Raw genomic sequence first — 18,002 nt, 5'->3', positions numbered from 1 at the left:
GGAGATTCATCAGATTGTGTACGGGAATGGAATTAGTCGAGCTGGGACAGCGTACGCAGCTGCTGAATAAATCGGGCTGCTTAAAGACGAATGGAAGGCTGAAAAATAAAGATGGTGTGAGGAGATTTGTGATTATAGGAGAGGACGGCTGTCACTGACCTCCGCAGGGTCTTGGAAAACTGTCATGGATCAATCAGAAAAAACTCGCTAAATACAGGTGAGTCTCTTCCCAGGAACAACTGAACAGATAGAAGGCTTGTATCATATTACTCATCGAAATCATTGCAGGACTAACCATAATGTGACAAAAGGGGCCGCCTGGGGATTAGACCAGAGCCAAGAGCAATGGAGATACTTGGCCAAGCGTGGTCCCATTCACCATCCCTAAACGAAGAGTGTAGATGGGGCCCCAGATTGGTAACGTGCCTGGGGCTCTGTGGTATCTTAAACCTTCTCTGATCGCATTACCCATCCTTAGGGTAACCAGGATCAACCAAATATCACCAAGAAGATGAAAAGAAACCGTAAACCGGGTTAATGTAAAACCAACCGGGGGCGGAATCACTTACTGTATCGATATGGCACGTTTACCCCCTACGGTGCCCTGCAGGCTAGTTTTAGCTCCCCACAGCCTCACTTATCCAAGCCTCGAACAGAAAAGAGATTCTACACAGCCCGGGTCTGCATATTGAGAGCTCATTAACCAACACCATGTAACCGTGCGTGCAATGTTTAATCAGAACTTGGGACTCATCAGTTCAACTCAGGGCAAACTCTCCAAAACATCGTGCTCTCGCACCTCCTGAATAGTACAGGGGTAATATATGTCTGGTTATGGGGGTAATGGCTGGGGAGGGGAGGGGAGCTCAGCGTGTGATTGGTGGTCTCTCTGTGATGTTTTTGCCTTTGGATGATAGCTTTATCTATTCAATGATATTACAAAAAGAATGACAGGCTGACATGAAATACACAACATATTAATTCACACACAAACACAGTGTCTAAATAAGGCCATTTATAGAGAATTGGGGTATTTCAGGCAAAATACCAAAACAACGAAGCCGCTATTTCCTTCTCCTCTCGATATATCGCCTTTTATTGATTTGTCTACCTAGTAATAATATATCGAAACCCTTTTCTAAGACTCGTGGTGAACACATGATTGCTCTTGTAAAACAAAACATTGTAAATCCCCCGAGGCCTTGACTGCATCTCTGCGGAGTTATGATCCAGGTCACTGAACAATATCAATAAACAATTTTACTAAATATTTGTGTTACTTTCCCGTGCTGGCACAGCGCCATCATTCATGAGACAAAACTGGTATTGTGAAATTCTGCATTGTCAGTGTGGCTTATGGGCGCCACCGGGAGTCATGGCGTTGTAAAAAACTAAATACTGTTTAGTTGTTTTTTTTTTTTTAAATTGGGGGATGTGCCCCCCGCGATTTATAACATCATAAACATTACAATCAGCTGTAAATGAGCTGACATTTTTGAATGAGCTGTAGAAATTCAATGAGCTGCAGAAATACAATGCGCTGTAGTTATAGAATAAACTGTAGAAATACAATGAGCTGTAGTTATAGAATGAGCTGTAGAAATACAATGAGCTGTAGTTATAGAATGAGCTGTAGAAATACAATGAGCTGTAGTTATAGAATAAACTGTAGAAATACAATGAGCTGTAGTTATATAATGAGTAGCAGAAATACAATGAGCTGTAGTTATAGAATGAGCTGCAGAAATACAATGAGCTGTAGAAATACAATGAGCTGTAGTTATAGATTGAGCTGTAGAAATACAATGAGCTGTAGTTATAGAATGAGCTGTAGAAATACAATGAGCTGTAGTTATAGAATGAGCTGCAGAAATACAATGAGCTGCAGAAATACAATGAGCTGTAGTTATAGATTGAGCTGTAGAAATACAATGAGCTGTAGTTATAGAATGAGCTGTAGAAATACAATGAGCTGATGTTATAGAATGAGTAGCAGAAATACAATGAGCTGTTGTTGTAGAATGAGCTGCATAAATACAATGAGCTGAAGTTGTAGAATGAGCTGTAGAAATAAAATGAGTAGCAGAAATACAATGAGCTGTAGAAATACAATGAGCTGTAATGATTATGATGCACAGCGTGTCCATGTAAAGGGACACACACTACGCAATCAATGAATAAAGCAATATCAAAAGTATAGAGGTTTATTCAGTGTCTGAATCATATCTGTGAAAACAAATTATTGTTAACTGAACATTACCCTTTATTCCAATATGGGAGCAGAGCCACCTCCTACATTGGGCGCCATATTGGACGTTTTTAACGGTATAAAAGTAAAGGCAAAAATACATTTCATTTGTTAGCACTTTGGGAACTGGCTTTATTGATATAATATAAGAAATGTTAATATCGGCGCCTCTGTAAATCTATTCCATTAAAAAAACAAAACCTTTTACCGGTACATTCTATAAACCTTAATTTTATAATTTGTAAACACTACTCTGGAATAAACAAATTGCATTAAAATAAATAAAACCAGTTACTGTGTTATTTGTAATTTGGTGGCTCATTTGGCAATTTTCTGTTTGGTAGTTAAACATATTCATCACATATCAAGCTCTGAATTCACTATCATGGGGATTTCCCTTTATAAAAGCTGTGAGCAGTTACTCTCCAGCTATAAATTAGGGATTCTGTTAAATAAAAACTCGCTAAACCTGGAGAAACCTAACAAACTATGTAAAATGAATAATACATGATGTTTAATCAGACATAGTACATCTCCTCTGACAGTGTTTGTTCTGGGAGGTTGACAAAGGGAGCAAAGTACCTTGTCCTATATAATGCTTTGAGATACACATTGCAAGTCATACAAACACTGCAATATGGAATAAGGAAGTGCCATTTCTTTACATGACATCACAAGTTAAAAGGGAGGAGTTCTGCTTCTCATCTGAGGCCAGTAGTTGTGCTTCAATGCTAATATTTCAGAATATTTAAGGGATACTATATTGAGTAACTTTTTGATGACAGGCAGGTTTGGATTCCTAATGCTTAGAGTTCCTTTAATTGTTTAGGTGTCCCTGAACAGCAAGTGCATGAAAACGCTGTTTCTATCCTTGGTCCTACCTATGCATCCGATTTTCCAAGTAAATATTTAACTTAGAGTAGTTAGAAATCTAGAGTAGTTAAATAAAATGGTTTGTAATTTGCTGAAACAAACTGAAAAAGAACGTGTTCTGTGTGTTGTAACAGTCAGCGAAAACCCAATTCCGAGCTCAATTCTCCACAATTCACAGTTTAACGAATAATCCCCGTTTTAAGAAGCGGCTCTCACAATGTCAATAAATTAATCAATCACAATGTGAATCTGGGGCGCCTGCTCGTTGCTCCCACAGAGAAAATTGCGCTTAGCACCTACGCCTGTTCTCAATATAATTAGGGTCTATATATAGCCTTAGATAGGCGGGTTCTGGTTACCATGGATTCCAACTTAAAAGTGAGATTTAAACACTTGTAATTGTGCTGTTTTTTTTTTTTGTACTAAAAACCTTTTTTTAACTGAATTAAAACATTTAATGGAGATTCTATCACAAAGAGCATTAAAATATATTTTTTTCATAATTAAGCATTCGATTTCATAAACTATTGCACATAACACTGGTGTCTAATGACAATAAATGTTTACATTTTAGGCAAGTTTAGACAACAAAAAGCCAACCTGGAAAAACAACCTCTAATCTTTTTAAACCCAAAACTGATTAAAATCTGCAGAAATCTCTCAATAGCACTGGTTACAGATATATGATTTCCCTAACATTTATTTTCCCACAGAAGATGAGATAAATGTAAAGAGAAACTGCAGGCTAGGAATACAACGTTGTATTCCTAGCATATAGTACCCTATATTGCCCACCTTGCTTGTGCGCCCTCCCCACCTCCGCAGCGCATAAAGCGTTAAAAAGCCCTTTTTATCACTTCCATCATATCCCTCGGCGCTGGGTCATTGAATCAATGCTTTCCTATGAGATTTTGGATGACACTGGATGTCCTCATGCAAAGCGTGAGGTCATCCAGCGTCAGTTAGGCGACCAAAAGGCCATTAATGACCCTGTCCATTTTTGGGGAGACGAGTGCATGTGTAACTGTACTTGCTGCTGGACTAGGGAACTCCAGGACATTTCAGCCCAGATGCTGGTGATTCATCGCAGTCCGAATCTGGGCACCCCTGTCTTGCTTGCTAGCCAGACCACCAGCCCTCTAAGTCTGGTGTCATTGGTTTGCATTACTGGCACCCTCCAATGCTGGCCCCACCCCTGCGGAACCCCACCTGTCTTGGCTTCATGCTTGTAAATGTTGACAAGTATGAACAAGGGGATAAGTACATACATTCATGAACTGCGGTTTGCTTGTTGTGTGCAAATACAAGATATCAAAGACTAATCGTATTGTGAGTATGGATCAATTGGAGTTAGCCCAATCTATCCAGACCAGTGATCGCAAATCTCGGCTTCCAAAGTTGTAAGAAGTATAATTTCTCATAGTTCTCAGCCAGAAAGCTACTTAATGACAGAAGGAATCCCATAATACCCTCATTGATCAGAATATATTGATTACCCCTAGCAGAATGTGAATTCTTCATACTGCGGGGCAGCATTATTGATGGATCTCCATAATGTGGAATGGACAGACAGCTACTAGATCATGTTTCATTTAATTTACCAACATAAGCCATCACTGTGCTAACAGGAGCTGCAGAGCTGTTTATTCCTATGATCTGGCACATTTAACTTTTCCTCTGTGATTTACAAAGCAAAATATGTGCCACACCCGTGACGCTTGTTGGCCTGTGATTGACCTAGATGTAGGACCGTCTAATAAAACATAACTCGGTCTGTAAGTGCATAGTGCTTCTCACTCATTTTCAGATAATTTGTTTAACAGTTTTTGTGCCACAGGGGAGAGAGAACATTTAGCTCCTATTTCCCCAGCTCTCTGAAACTCAATACACGTAATGTCTCAGTTCTTGGCGTTTTGGTAATCAATATGGAGGTCACGTAATAAATAATATTACCTATAGACTTATTAATCTGCGCTGCACCCATCATTAACTGGCATTGATTTCTATCCAGTTGCAAAATTGACATTTATATTTGGCGTGCGATTTCCCCCCCACCTTCTTCCTGAGGGGGGGGGGGGGTTATCTACTAAACAGTGAGCTGAAACTAAATCTTCAAAACGTAGGGTAAAATAGTCTGCTTTGGAACTTTGTCAACTCGGTTATTTGGCAATAATTTGTCACGTTTGTACTTGAATACACCACATTTCGCAATGTAATAAATCAAATCTTTTTGCAGGACTGGTCACACGGTAAGATCCTGACTGCTCCAGAACTACAAATCCCATGAACCTTTGCCAGCTGAACTTGTACACTCTTGTCATTTTCTTTCTCTGAATCGTAAAGGAAGACAAATAGCAGAATATACTTCTAGACGGAGATGGTTTAAACACCACGCACCATACAGTTAGGAAATCTTTGAGCCGTTCTGTTTGCATGGAGAGAAAGGACACGCTGTGGCTAGGTTCGCAGTTTGATACATTGTATGCGCAGCCTGCAGGGGGCGCTCTCACCAGAATGCTTCGGGGTATTTACATCACATGAACTCTTATATCATGTCATCTTTAATGATATAGAATTCTGTTTGAATCTAATCTGTTTAAACTGCTGCTGTTGTAGTGATCGTAGAACTCTAAAAACGGGAATTGCATGCATTTCACACATTATTTGTAATCGGTAAGAAGTAAAAACACTTTGCAGCTTAAAGGGACACTATAGTCACCAGAACAACTACAGCATAATATATAGTATACAGCATAATGTACAGTATACAGCATAATGTATGGTATACAGCTTAATGTACAGTATACAGCATAATGTATGGTATACAGCTTAATATACAGTATACAGCATAATGTATGGTATACAGCATAATGTATGGTATACAGCTTAATGTACAGTATACAGCTTAATTTATAGTATACAGCTTAATGTACGGTATACAGCTTAATGTACAGTATACAGCTTAATGTACGGTATACAGCTTAATGTACAGTATACAGCTTAATGTACGGTATACAGCATAATGTATAGTATACAGCATAATGTATAGTATACAGCTTAATGTAGTTGTTCTGGTGAGTCTGTCTTTGCAGGCATTTTAATGTATCATATACAGCATAATGTATGGTATACAGCTTAATGTACAGTATACAGCATAATGTATCATATACAGCATAATATATTGTATACAGCTCAATGTATAGTATACAGCATAATGTATAGTATACAGCATAATGTATAGTATACAGCTTATTGTAGTTGTTCTGGTGAGTCTGTCTTTGCAGGCATTTTAATGTAAAGTTAAGACATTGTTGACTAGTGGCAGTCACTCAGACGCGATCAGTGCTGCATGACGTTTTGCAAAGCATGCGCAATAGCCTCTCAATATTTTTGGCTTGGCTGAGATCGTCTATTTTGATGATCTCAGCCAAGGAGGTGGAATGGTGGCGAGGCAAGCTGCAACAGACCCGCACGGTGCTGTAATAAGGATGAGTAAATCGTTTTACATTGGTTACGGGGGGCCAGATACATAAATTATGTTATCACAGCAATAATGGCAGGAAAACATGTTTGTATTTCTGTCACTATAGTGTTCCTTTAAAAGGGCAATCCAAGCACCATAACCACAGCGGCAGGCTGATGCTCTCAGCCAATAAAATGCATCCAAATTTGGTGTGCTAACTGAACATTCACTTTAACATCGCAAGAAAGACCCCATGGACCTTGTGCACCCTACAAAGCCAGATAAAATCTGTGTAAACGCTTTGACAGCTTACACTGTGACAACACCAAGGCAGTACTCGTACCACAGCGAGTTGTAGTGGTTATGGTGCTGGGGATATTTTTTAATGTATACATTAGTTTGGCTTTCCCATGCTGTTGGGAGGTACACGGACTGTGCTGTTTGGAAGTACACTGAATTCCCAGGGTACCAGAGGAAATAAATAATTAGTTAATTACTGAGGGAATTTTATAGGGATGGTCGTGATCAGTTAAAGACCTACAGGGTTATTCATTAAGGCGAGAGTGGTCAGATTGTCAAAGTGAATACAAAGCGAATTTCACACTTTATGCTAAAATCAGTGAACCAATGTGAAATCCTTCCAATCTGGCTTTTGTGTCCGGAAATTCACTTTAAATGAACTTTGAATTCCTGACAAAGCACACATAAATGAATGGCACTGAAAGCAATAATTATCCCTGTTTACTGGAAACAGACAATGACGCTCTAGGAGATGCCCAGAATGCTTCGCTCTCGTTCTTAGTGACACGTTCATGGCTTTTCAATATGGAGACTCATACACTGTTTCAGCCACTTCCATGTCACAGTCAATGTATATTTGTTTTATACCTTAAAGGGACACTATAGTCACCTGAACAACTTCAGCTTAATGAGGTTGTTTAGGTGAGTGCTACAGCTACCCGGAGCCTTTTTCTTGTAAGCACTGTATTTTCTGAGAAAATGCAGTGTTTACATTGTAAGCTTGGAACACCTCTTGTTGCAGTCAATCAGACGGCCACCAGAGGGACTTCCGAGTTCAGAGGCCCTAAAAAGGCCTCTCGTCCGATGCATTCTGGGTGAATGCATCAGACGGGCTATCAGCACACAAAGCACTGTGAACGCGCTTTGTGTGCTGACAGCCTGTCAGCACTGCTGTGGGCGTGGCTTCAGCTGACAGCTGAAGCCCGAACCCACAGGGATGCTGTCTGGCCACAATAGTGGTTGAAGGGAGGGGGGGGACGGACCTACTCTCCTCCCCCCCCCCCCGGCCCCCACCCCTGAGCGGTGAGTGGGGGCCCTAAAAATAAGGGTGGCACATACTGCCCCCCCGGCCCCCACCCCTGTGCGGCGGGTGGGGGCACTAAAATTATCAATAAGGGGGGACCTATTGTCCCCCCCCGGCCCCCACCCCTGTGCGGTGGGTGGGGGCCTTAAAATAAAAAATAAGGGGGGGACATACTGCCCCCCCCCGGCCCCCACCCCTGAGCGGCGGGTGGGGGCCCTAAAATTCACAATAAGGGGGGGGGCCTACTGCCCCCCCCCCGGCCCCCACCCCTGAGCGGTGGGTGGGGGCCCTAAAATTCACAATAAGGGGGGGGACCTACTGCCCCCCCCCCCGGCCCCCACCCCTGAGCGGTGGGTGGGGGCCCTAAAATTCACAATAGGGGGGGACCTACTGTCCCCCCCCGGCCCCCACCCCTGTGCGGCGGGTGGGGGCCCTAAAATTCACAATAAGGGGGGGGGACCTACTGCCCCCCCCCCGGCCCCCACCCCTGAGCGGTGGGTGGGGGCCCTAAAATTATCAATAGGGGGGGACCTATTGTCCCCCCCCGGCCCCCACCCCTGAGCGGTGGGTGGGGGCCCTAAATACAAAGGGGGTGGGGACCCTAGTTAACCCTCTCTCCCCCCCCCCCCCCCCAAAAAAAAAAAAAACTTATCTCCCTACCTACCCCCTCACCCTAAAAATAATGAGGGGGGACCCTTTAACTAAAAACCTGTAAAGAAAAAAAAAATAAGATAAAAACAACTTACCATTCGATGTTTTCTTTCTTCTAAAATCTTCTTTCTTCAGCCCCAAAAAAGGCCAAATAAAAATCCATAATAACCGACGCAATAAAAAAAAAAAAAAAAAAACCCGAGCGCAAAAAAAAATAATCCATCTTCACCCATGGAGGGCTCCGCGCAGACTGAGCTCCGCAGGGCGGGGGAAGGCTTATAAAGCCTTGCCCCGCCCTGCAATTAGGCTAAGAACACTCTGATTGGTGGGTTTAAGCCAATCAGAGTGCTCTTTGTCATTTTACAAGCGTGGGAAAGTTCTTTGGAATTTTCCCACGCTTGTAAAATGACAAAGAGCACTGTGATTGGATGGCTTGAAATCCATCCAATCACAGTGCTCTTTGTCATTTTACAAGCGTGGGAAAATTCCAAAGAACTTTCCCACGCTTGTAAAATGACACAGAGCACGGTGATTGGATGGCTTGAAATCCATCCAATCACAGTGCTCTTTGTCATTTTACAAGCGTGGGAAAATTCCAAAGAACTTTCCCACGCTTGTAAAATGACACAGAGCACGGTGATTGGATGGATTTCAAGCCATCCAATCACAGTGCTCTTTGTCATTTTACAAGCGTGGGAAAGTTCATTGGAATTTTCCCACGCTTGTAAAATGACACAGAGCACTGTGATTGGATGGCTTGAAATCCATCCAATCACAGTGCTCTGTGTCATTTTACAAGCGTGGGAAAATTCCAAAGAACTTTCCCACGCTTGTAAAATGACAAAGAGCACTCTGATTGGCTTAAACCCACCAATCAGAGTGTTCTTAGCCTAATTGCAGGGCGGGGCAAGGCTTTATAAGCCTTCCCCCGCCCTGCGGAGCTCAGTCTGCGCGGAGCCCTCCATGGGTGAAGATGGATTATTTTTTTTTGCGCTCGGTTTTTTTTTTTTTTTTTTTAATTGCGTCGGTTATTATGGATTTTTATTTGGCCTTTTTTGGGGCTGAAGAAAGAAGATTTTAGAAGAAAGAAAACATCGAATGGTAAGTTGATTTTATCTCATTTTTTTACAGGTTTTTAGTTAATGGTCCCCCCTCATTATTTTTAGGGTGAGGGGGGTAGGTAGGGAGATATTTTTTTGGGGGGGGGGAGGGTTAACTAGGGTCCCCCCCCCTTTGTATTTAGGGCCCCCACCCACCGCTCAGGGGTGGGGGCCGGGGGGGGGACAATAGGTCCCCCCCCCTTATTGATAATTTTAGGGCCCCCACCCGCCGCTCAGGGGTGGGGGCCGGGGGGGGGGACAGTAGGTCCCCCCCCCTTATTGATAATTTTAGGGCCCCCACCCGCCGCTCAGGGGTGGGGGCCGGGGGGGGGACAGTAGGTCCCCCCCCTTATTGATCATTTTAGGGCCCCCACCCGCCGCTCAGGGGTGGGGGCCGGGGGGGGGATAGTAGGTCCCCCCCCTTATTGATCATTTTAGGGCCCCCACCCGCCGCACAGGGGTGGGGGCCGGGGGGGGACAGTAGGTCCCCCCCCTTACTGATCATTTTAGGGCCCCCACCCGCCGCTCAGGGGTGGGGGCCGGGGGGGGGGCAGTAGGTCCCCCCCCTCATTGATAATTGTAGGGCCCCCACCCGCCGCTCAGGGGTGGGGGCCGGGGGGGGACAGTAGGTCCCCCCCCTTACTGATCATTTTAGGGCCCCCACCCGCCGCTCAGGGGTGGGGGCCGGGGGGGGGCAGTAGGTCCCCCCCCTCATTGATAATTGTAGGGCCCCCACCCGCCGCTCAGGGGTGGGGGCCGGGGGGGGGGGGACAGTAGGTCCCCCCCTCATTGATAATTTTAGGGCCCCCACCCGCCGCACAGGGGTGGGGGCCGGGGGGGGACAGTAGGTCCCCCCCTCATTGATAATTTTAGGGCCCCCACCCGCCGCACAGGGGTGGGGGCCGGGGGGGGGACAGTAGGTCCCCCCCCTCATTGATAATTTTAGGGCCCCCACCCGCCGCACAGGGCGGGTGGGGGCCCTAAATTATTATTGATAATTTTAGAAAGCGAGCTGAGCTGTCAGTCAGACAGCTCAGCTCGCGAACGCGCATTCCGCGCACATGCGCGGTAAAGCGCTCAGGTTCTTCATAGGGCGGCATTCAATGCCGCTCTATGAAGAACGCGATTGGTCCAGCGCGAAGCCGTCCCATTGGGCCCCGCGATTTCGTCATTTTGACGAAAAAGGGGGCGCGGCCTAGCGGGGAGCTCGGCGCTGGAACGGAGGTAAGTTTTTAATATAAAAACACCGATTTTTTTTTTTTAATGAATGAAAGTTCATATAAAAGCAAGAAGGAAGGCTGGGGGACCTGTCTTTCTTGCTTTTATATGGTGACTATAGAGTCCCTTTAAAGTAATGATTTAATTTTAAAGCAAAAATAGCGTCGGTTTCTAATCTAACACGGTCTGCGGGTACGACACGCTTTATTACTGGAAACACGGGAGGGGATGAGAAATCACTATACGGTCACTCGGGAAGTGGCAAATAAATGGAGTTTATTAATTGGGAGAGGTAGCAGGCTTTATATTTTTATACAGGATATAAAATAAAAAAGAAAGATTAACAATTCATATTACGCTATTCTTTACATCATCTAAGTCCACCATTGCTCTAAGCTCGGAGTTGTTGGTGAGTCAGTGTATCACAGAGCTCCACAGCAATAATACTCCCAGTAATGTGTCTGAGTGTATAATAGAGCTCCACAGCAATAATACTCCCAGTAATGTGTCTGAGTGTATAACAGAGCTCCACAGCAATAATACTCCCAGTAATGTGTCTGAGTGTATAATAGAGCTCCACAGCAATAATACTCCCAGTAATGTGTCTGAGTGTATAACAGAGCTCCACAGCAATAATACTCCCAGTAATGTGTCTGAGTGTATAATAGAGCTCCACAGCAATAATACTCCCAGTAATGTGTCTGAGTGTATAACAGAGCTCTGCAGCAATAATACTCCCAGTAATGTGTCTGCGTGTATAACAGAGCTTCACAGCAATAATACTCCCAGTAATGTGTCTGAGTGTATAACAGAGCTCCACAGTAATAATACTCCCAGTAATGTGTCTGAGTGTATAACAGAGCTCCACAGCAATAATACTCCCAGTAATGTGTCTGAGTGTATCACAGAGCTCCACAGCAATAATACTCCCAGTCATTTTAAAGGATTATTCCAACCACATTACCACTTGTGTTTTTAGCAGAATGTGTATTTTGAAACACTGCACATACAAAGATATTTGCACTTTTTGTGTGCACGCACTCCTTACTGGCGACAGATGTAAGATGCTCCATTTACAAGCAGCACTGGGAGCACTGGGAGTGCGCCTGCAAGAGGAAGCCATCACTCTGAGTCAGTTGAACGGTCCAGTAAAATGCTTCTATACGAGAAGCACGTGATTGGACCCCGGAGAGAAAGGCTGTGACGTCAGACAGTACGTTAAATCCAGCATGGGGAACTCGGCCTTCGGCTGGGTTCCAGGTAAGTTTATACTTTATTTTACAGAAATCAAAACAAAAAAGATTTTATAAAAAAGGGTTGGAATAGCCCTTTAAACTACAATAAATGTGTTTAGAAAGCAGTCTGTGTAAATAAACGCATTGCTCAGCTCCCTGAATGGCTATCAGAGGTCAGGAAGTAATCGTACAATGAAATAGTCCCACCCCTGGCCACACTTCCAGCCACACCCTGTAAAATACATTACCTCTCTAGGACCTTGTGACGTATTGGGGGGATACTGCGATGGGACCGACTGGGAGGAAATCGCCCTCCTAACATTTTTGTACAAATTGGAAAACAAACTGCAAAGTTTAGGCAAAAACTGTGATTTAGAAAATATCTCCAACTCTGCTATAGTCTCAGTTTGGTCACGTTAGGCTTAATTTCTGAATGCAGTGTTTAGTGAATAAACCCCGATATGGGTTAATTTTATTGCCGTGATGTTGCTAGTTAGAGAGAGAAAATAACAAAGTGGCTGTGTTTGGCAGAATTCCCTCTCAGTGCGGCCCATGGAGCGTTCAATATTACTGTGACAGCTCAAATGAAATCACAGTGACATTTCATTGCACAGAAAGCATACAATGGCATTTGTCAGAGAGTTTAGCAACATTTGACATTTTAGGATAAAGTTTATATTCTTTACTTATAAACAGAAAGCGTCTGCTGTGTGAGCTGCAGTAAGAGATTCGTTATACTGTAATACACTCACAGCTTAGTTTAACACGTTTTATCAGTATATTTAGTTTTAATCAGTAAGAGATTCGTTATACTGTAATCCATTCACAGCTAATGTAGTTTAACACGTTTTATCAGTATATTTAGATTTAATTAGTAAGAGATTTCCCTGTAAGAAGTGAAAAGGAAAGTGAAAATACACCTTCCGGGTGTTACACTGCAACTATGTATTAACAACGGTGTTACTCTCGATAACAATAAACGAGGCATTAAGTATTCCACGCTTCTCACATCACGTGGAACTCTTAAAGGGTTTCTCCAAGCACAGTGATTTCAAGTGGTTATGGTGCTTGGAGTTGTTTCACAATGGACAAAGTTCCAGGCTGGCTAATGTCAATTCTGTGCAAAACTGACAGCAGAATGCACAGCCTGATGGTACCAGACAGCCAATAATGTCATGCCCCCATCCTCGTACCGCCCCTGTCTTCTCCACAGTCCACCCGCCCTGACCTCACTCTCTAGCGAGAAGGAGTGACTTCAGGCAAGGAGGATCAGTCTGCAGGGAGTACTATGACTCAGATGTAGATACAAATATAAATTTTAGTATTTATTAATTCTAAACTTTTAGAGGGGGAGAATTACATCAGAAATGGTTTCGGTAATTAAAGCCAGTGCTTTAAGAAGTTGGAGTAGCCCTTTAGGATATAAGGTTGTTCTGCAATGTTGTTGAGATAAATTGAGATTAGAGGAACTGGTGACGCTGTTGACTCAAACGCAGTCCAGATATCCTGGTGACTCCAGAATCCAATTATTCACTACACCCTCTAACTGCTGGTACTGGGTACATGTCCACCCCTATGATTCAGTACCCTTCTAGAGAGATCTCGTTTCTAACTAGTCTCAGAACACAGGAACATACTGTGTTTTCCTTATTGTGTCATCCAAGATTCTTGCCAATGGCTTCTTAAATAGGCAAAGCTGTTAGTTTGTCTAATCAGTACAAATAAGTGAAATTGCAGGTTTGTGAGTTTTTTGTTTGTTTCATTCTGTGAAACGTTATGGGACTAAAATGAACTAGAACCTCATAGATCATCGCTAAACAGCTCTGAGTATCAAAGTTCCCACAGAAGGATCATCGAGCATTGTGTATTCTCCCCCCAAGACTCTTCCAACGTAACATGGTTCGAATACCATCAATGGAAATCCCAGAGCAAGCAATTAGTTACAACTCTTTGATCTATAAAGATTTTAACAGGGTCTTAATTACACTTTTATCAAACCTGCTACAAAACCAAGTGCCTTGGGGAAAACATAAAAATTCATTAACAGGTTTTCTCCAAACTACATTGACTATTTAGATGTAAGATGAGTCGATACTTTGTGCATAAATATGGGTATAACTTAAAAAAAAGGGGGTTTATCTTCTAATCAGCATTTTATAAATGTTTAAATACCCAGTAGGATATCAGTTCTATTCACTGCACTGAGATGGTGCACAGGGTCAGAACAAAATCTAAACGTCACCAATGGATTTGTACGATTGTCCTCACTCTTCCAGAGAGGATCAACTTTGGAGACACTATGGGTGTATGTGAATTTGAATTTTCAAGGAATAAAAGAAGAGCTATAACTCTAGCATTTTCTGTTAAATTTACAAAACTGAGGTAACTGATATTTCCATTTTAGTAGTCGTTCGTGTTTGACTCCTCGGTTTACCAAACCCATTCTCCTGTTGAGGTGACCATGACTTTCCTCTAAACACAAGGCACCATCTATTTACATTTGACCAATTATTTTATTTTTTTTCTATTTTAGTATTTATTTATTTTTTGCTTGGAGTAACAAACTTTCAGGATTATTCACTGAAGTGATGATTCAAAGTGAATTTCCAATTTACTAATGCATTTCTCAGCTCTCTTTTCAGTTTGGCTACTCTGGCCTTCACAATGAATTCTAATTTCAGAAAATAATTTTGTATGTTTACTAAGTGCACTTTCAGTTCCATAATGCCAAGTAAAAAGTATCTTTTACTAAAAACATTCCACTGTGCAAACCAAACATTTATACAAAAGATTTCCTTGTATGCCGTTATACAGCTATATTGTAATAATTAAGATTATTTTTATTTTTTTTTTAATTCTTTATTTTTGTTGTGCATGTTATAACAGAAGAGCTTGCGCAGCCACGACAGCATGGGCAAGTACAATAATAAAAGTAGAAAAAGACAACTTCATGGCACATGTAAAACAGCACAAATGTTTTAGTTAATGAGATCTAGATTGTAACAGTTTTTGTTCTCGTTTAGTTAAGTGAGTTAGTATGATGCACATGTCAGAGAGGAATTTTCAGAGTGACAAAGAAGGAAAAACCTGTGCAACATTTGACCAATTATTTAATTAAGTGAGATTTTAAAATTTAAGGCCAGAGTAGCCAATTTGAAAGCGTAGCTGCGTTAACAGTGAAATACCCTGTAATGAATACCTCTCTCTGTGGGAGGGAATGTTCAGTGAAGTTGCCCAAATGTGGACATTAAGTAATTCTGGTTATAATAACCATAGCAGCTCTCATGGACCCCCCATACTGTTACTCTTCTTCCTAATCCAGTTCTTTAATTGTGTTTGATACTTTCTCGGACCCACTTTCAGTTTCGTTACATTGAAGAACAACAACAATATATAAAATCCCAGGTGACGTTACATCAAGAATTCATAAAGATCCATTAACGGCGCTTTTTATAATAAATTTGTCTTTCAGGTGCTGCCTAACATTGAGATCTGGTGTTATGGATCAGGCATGCAAACCTTTTTATTATTATTGTGAATGAAGCCATGTTTCCTCATTACCTGATTTCCTGGCTCCAGATTTAAAGGGACACTATACTCACCAGAACAATAACAGCTTATTGTATAGTATACGGTTTAATGTACGGTATACAGCTTATTGTATAGTATACAGCTTATTGTATTTGTTCTGGTGAGTAGAATCATTGCCTTCAGGCTTTTTGCAGTAAACACTGATTGTTTCAGAGAAAATGAAGTGTTTACATTACAGTCTACGGATACCCCTACTGGCCACTCCTCAGATGGCTCTTAGAGATCCTTCCTGGGGCAGTGATGCACAGTGTGACTGACATTCAGTGTCTCCACCCTCTGCATGCAGACACTGAACTTTCCTCATAGCATTGCATTGATTCAATGTATCTCTATGAGGAGATGCTGATTGGCCAGGGCTGTGTTTGACTTGCACTGGCTCTGCCCCTGATCTGCCTCTTTGACAGTCTCAACCAATACTATGGGAAAGGACTGTGATTGGATTTGATCAACACTTCTGATGTCAGCCAAGGAGGTAGATCAGGGGCAGAGTTAGCAGCAGCAGACTTGAATAAAAGATATTAATATATTTAGGGGGGCAAGATGATTTTTTTAACACTATAGGGAAATGCATGTTTGTGTTCCTAACTCACCCTGTAGTGCTCCTTTAATTGTAACAAACTTGCAAATTCTTTATTGAAATAAACAGTAATAAGAATTCTAAACTAAGTGCTTGGTGCACCCTTCTGGCTTTGAAACAGTTAATTAATTGTATGTGATTTTAAAGTAGTTGGGCAGATGGGCTCATGCATTAGTAAAACCATAAAACAACATATTACCTAGCACTAATACCCATGAAATCTATAAGTTATTCCATTACATCGTCCTGCAGGAAGTCTCAAAGTCTTGTTTTGCTCTACCGATGTCGGCTTTACCCATGCCGAGTTGCGATGTAATGAATCCATATCTACACGGCCAGACCTGAGCAGCGAAGCCTCACGATACAAACCCTTTGTGGATTAAGTAAAATATTTCATTATAGGACTAGGTTCCTGCAGTAATGTACCGGAGTAAGAGGCCTCGCAAGCCACTGACCACAAAATAAACGTACACAGCTTAATAGAAGTAAAACTGCTTCAACTCCCAAAGCATCATGTATTATATTACCATACCAACACTGAATTATTGCTTTTCCAAACCTCTTCCGTATCCAGTCTAATCAAAAGCTCACGCGGTCTAACTACATACAAGTGCAATTCGATCCCTTTCTAATGGACCCTATTAAGCTTCAAATTAGGAAAGTTATCTCGAAAAACTAATGGTATAGAATACTCTTTATTTTGTTGGTTTGGTTTTGCCACGGAGCATTCAGAGAGATTAGAAAAGTGAAATGTACCGTATTTATCGGCGTATAACACGCACTTTTTCCCCCTAAAAATAGGGGGAAAATCGTGGGTGCGTGTTATACGCCGATATCCAATAATTACTTACCTGTCTTGAAGCGTGGGCCGGTGTTCAGCGCGCACCGCGGTACTGGAACTAAAATTTCAGGTTCCGGTTTCCGGCGGGACTGAAAGGAAGTGTGCACACTATTGTGTGCACACTTCCTTTCAGTCCCGCCGGTACTGGAAATTCAATTTCAGGTTCCGGTTTCAGGCGGGACTGAAAGGAAGGGTGCACAGTATATAGCTTAATGTACAGTATACAGCATAATGTACGGTATACAGCTCAATGTACAGTATACAGCTTAATGTACAGTATACAGCTTAATATACGGTATACAGCTTAATATATAGTATATAGCTTAATGTACGGTATACAGCTTAATGTACAGTATACAGCTTAATGTATAGTATACAGCATAATGTACGGTATACAGCTTAATGTACGGTATACAGCTTAATGTACGGTATACAGCTCAATGTATAGTATACAGCTTAATGTACGGCATACAGCTTAATGTGCGGTATACAGCCTAATGTACGGTATACAGCTTAATGTACGGCATACAGCTTAATGTACGGCATACAGCTTAATGTGCGGTATACAGCCTAATGTGCGGTATACAGCCTAATGTACGGTATACAGCCTAATGTACGGTATACAGCCTAATGTGCGGTATACAGCTTAATGTGCGGTATACAGCTTAATGTATGGTATACAGCTTAATGTACGGCATACAGCTTAATGTACGGCATACAGCTTAATGTGCGGTATACAGTCTAATGTATGGTATACAGCCTAATGTACGGTATACAGCTTAATGTACGGCATACAGCTTAATGTACGGCATACAGCTTAATGTGCGGTATACAGCCTAATGTTTGGTATACAGCCTAATGTATGGTATACAGCTTAATGT

At 42.2% G+C, this 18,002-nt stretch overlaps 1 protein-coding gene across 10 annotated transcripts in view; it reads right to left on the bottom strand.

Annotated features, from left to right (window-relative positions):
- Window positions 1-18,002, bottom strand: part of TRIM9 (tripartite motif containing 9) — a 76,996-nt gene that overhangs the window by 45,598 nt on the left and 13,396 nt on the right. The window lies entirely within an intron of this gene.

The sequence above is a fragment of the Pelobates fuscus genome, chromosome 13 (genome assembly GCF_036172605.1).
Source record: "Pelobates fuscus isolate aPelFus1 chromosome 13, aPelFus1.pri, whole genome shotgun sequence".
Classification (NCBI taxonomy): domain Eukaryota; kingdom Metazoa; phylum Chordata; class Amphibia; order Anura; family Pelobatidae; genus Pelobates; species Pelobates fuscus.
The sequence above is the reverse complement of the archived record's forward strand: the minus strand, read 5'-3'. Positions and strand labels throughout refer to the sequence as shown.